Source organism: Bison bison, unplaced genomic scaffold (assembly GCF_000754665.1).
Source record: "Bison bison bison isolate TAMUID 2011002044 unplaced genomic scaffold, Bison_UMD1.0 scf7180017864318, whole genome shotgun sequence".
NCBI lineage: Eukaryota > Metazoa > Chordata > Mammalia > Artiodactyla > Bovidae > Bison > Bison bison.
This window is the reverse complement of record NW_011494890.1, coordinates 1,915,203-1,918,528: the sequence shown is the minus strand read 5'-3', so window position 1 is coordinate 1,918,528 and position 3,326 is coordinate 1,915,203.

The following is a 3,326-nucleotide window of genomic DNA, read 5'->3' as shown; positions in this document are numbered from 1 at the left end:
TGGCTGGATGGCATCACTGACTCGATGGACGTGAGTCTGGGTGAACTCTGGGAGTTGGTGATGGACAGGGAGGCCTGGCGTGCTGCGATTCATGGGGTCGCAAAGAGTCGGACACAACTGAGCGACTGATCTGATCTGATCCATTTTACATATGATAATATATATGTTTCAGTGCTACTCTCTCAATTCATTCCACCCTCTCCTTCCCTACTGTGTTGACAAATCTGTTCTCTACGTCTGTCTCTCCACTGTTGCTCTGAAAATACGTTCACCATAACCATCTTTCTAAATTCCATATATATATGCTAACATATGATATTTGTTTTTCTCTTTCTGACTTACTTCACTGTGTATAATAGGCTCTAGGTTCATTCACCTCATTAGAACTAATGCAAGTATGTTCCTTTTTATGGCTGAGAAATATTCCATTGTGTATATGTACCACAACTTCTTTATCCATTCATCTGTCGATGGGCATCTAGGTTGCTTCTATGTCCTGCTGCTGCTGCTGCTGCTAAGTCGCTTCAGTCGTGTCCAACTCTGTGTGACCCCAGAGACAGCAGCCCACCCGGCTTCCCCATCCCTGGGATTCTCCAGGCAAGAACACTGGAGTGGGTGCTTCTATGTCCTAACTATCATAAATATGTTGCAATGAACATTGGGGTACATGTGTCTACCCCAATGTTCATTGCAACATATTTATGATAGTTAGGACATAGAAGCAACCTAGATGCCCATCGACAGATGAATGGATAAAGAAGTTGTGGTACATATACACAATGGAATATTTTTCAGCCATAAAAAGGAACATACTTGCATTAGTTCTAATGAAGTGGATGAACCTATAGACTATTATACAGAGTGAAGTAAGTCAGAAAGAGAAAAACAAATATCATATGTTAGCACATATATATGGAATCTAGAAAGATGGTTATGATGAATGCATTTTCAGAGGGAGAAGGCAATGGCAACCCACTTCAGTACTCTTGCCTGGAAAATCCCATGGATGGAGGAGCCTGGTAGGGTGCAGACCATGGGGTTGCAAAGAGTCAGACACGACTGAGCAACTTCACTTTCCCTTTTCCCTTTCATGCATTGGAGAAGGAAATGGCAACCCACTCCAGTGTTCTTGCCTGGAGAATCCCAGGGACAGAGGAGCCTAGTGGGCTGTGTCTGTGGGGTCGCACAGAGTCGGACACGACTGAAGTGACTTAGCAGCAGCAGCAGGGTAGTGGGATTGCCCAGTAGTGGGATTTTAGGGTCATAGTAGTTTTATTCCTAGTTTGTTAAGGAATCATACACTGTTCTCCATAGTGGCTATACTAATTTAAATTCCTACCAATAGCTTAAAAGGGTTCCCTTTTCTCCACACCCTCTTCAGCATTTATTGTTTGTAGATTTTTGTTGATGGCCATTTTGAAAAAGTGGTCAAATAATACATTCTTGTTTGAAGTTATAAAAGCAAAAGATAACACACTTTGAGACACACTAAGGGAAAAAAAAAATCAAATTCTTCAACTAGTGGTGCTGGGAAAATTGAACAGCTACAAGTAAAAAATGAAATTAGAACATTTTTTAACACAATATACAAAAATAAACTCAAAATGGATCAAAGACCTAAATGTAATGCCAGACATTATAAAACTCTTAAAGGAAAACATAGGCAGAACACACTCTGACACAGATCACAGTTTTGATCCACTTCTTAGAGTAATGAAAGTAAAAACAAAAATAAACAAATAGGACCTAATTAAACTTAAAAGCTTCTGCACAACAAAGGAAACCATAAACAAAATGAAAAGACAACCTACAAAATGGGAGAAAATATTTGCAAACAAAGCAACTGACAAGGGATTCATCTCTAAAATATACAAAAAAACTCATGCAACTCTATGTCAAAAAAAAAAAACAATGTAATCAAAAAATGGGCCATGCCAGGGTAGTATATCTAAACACATTTTTCCAAAGAATACATACAGATAGTCAAAAAGTACAGAAAAAGTTGCTCAACATTACTATTAGTGAAATGCAAAGCAAAACTACACCTCACACCAGTCAGAATGGCCATCATCAAAAAGTCTACAAACAATAAGTGCTGGAGAGGGTATAGATAAAAGGGAATTCTCCTAAACTGTTGGTGAAAGTGAAAGTTGCTCAGTCGTGTCCAACTCTTTGAGACCCTATGGACTACACAGTCCATGGAATTCTCCAGACCAGAATACTGGAGTGGGTAGCCTTTCCCTTCTTGAGGGGATCTTCCCAACCCAGGGATCAAACCCAGGTCTCCTGCAGTGTAGGCAGATTCTTTACCAGCTGAGCCACCAAGTGGGAATATAGATTAGTACAACCACTATGGAGAACAGTGTGGAAGTTCCTTAAAAAACTAAAAATAAAACTACCATATGATCTAGCAATCCTGCTGCTGCTGCTACTGCTAAGTGGCTTCAGTCGTGTCCGACTCTGTGCGACCCCATAGACAGCAGCCCACCAGGCTCCCCCTTCCCTGGGATTCTCCAGGCAAAAATACTGGAGTGGGTTGCCAAGCCCCCTTCCAGGGGATCTTCCCAACCCAAGGATTGAACCAAGGTCCCCCACATTGCAGGCCGATTCTTTACTGACCAAGCCACCAGAGAAGTCATAAAGAGAGTAGATATATGTATATATTTCTTGAAAACACATAAAAAAGAAAGAAAATTTAAAAAATCACACTTTGATATACTCTAAGGAAAAAAAATCAAATTCTTGCAATAACGTGAATATAAAGTGAGAAAGAATACAAGGATTATGGTTGAGAAAAAAAGCTTAAAATATGTTTGAAAACCACCTCTACTGACAATCTGAAAGAGTCAGAGAACAAGCCTGGAAGTGGAGGCAAAGGGGTAGGGAGAGAGAAGGCAAGAGAAGGAGAGAAGAATGAATGAACTGGATATTAACAAAATAGTTCCCCACTGTCATTTACCAAATTCTGTTTGGTGCTTATGTATCTCTAACTCCATAATTTTGTGGTACATTTCCATTCATGTATTCTATTTTATTTTACTTATTTGTACTTTTCTATAAGAAAATAACTTTTTCAAATACATGATTAAAATGGTAAATTTGTAAATTCAAGTGAAATCTAGTTTAGAAATGATGAATTCTTAGTGATAGTATTTGTATCATGAAAGTACACAATCGCAACCTGGCAAAAGACATTAGTTTGATACACAAAAATACCCAGTGCATGTTTATGCAATATATTAATCAGTTCAGTTCAGTTCAGTCGCTCAGTCATGTCTGACTCTTTGCGACCCCATGAATCACAGCACACCAGGCCTCCCTGTCCA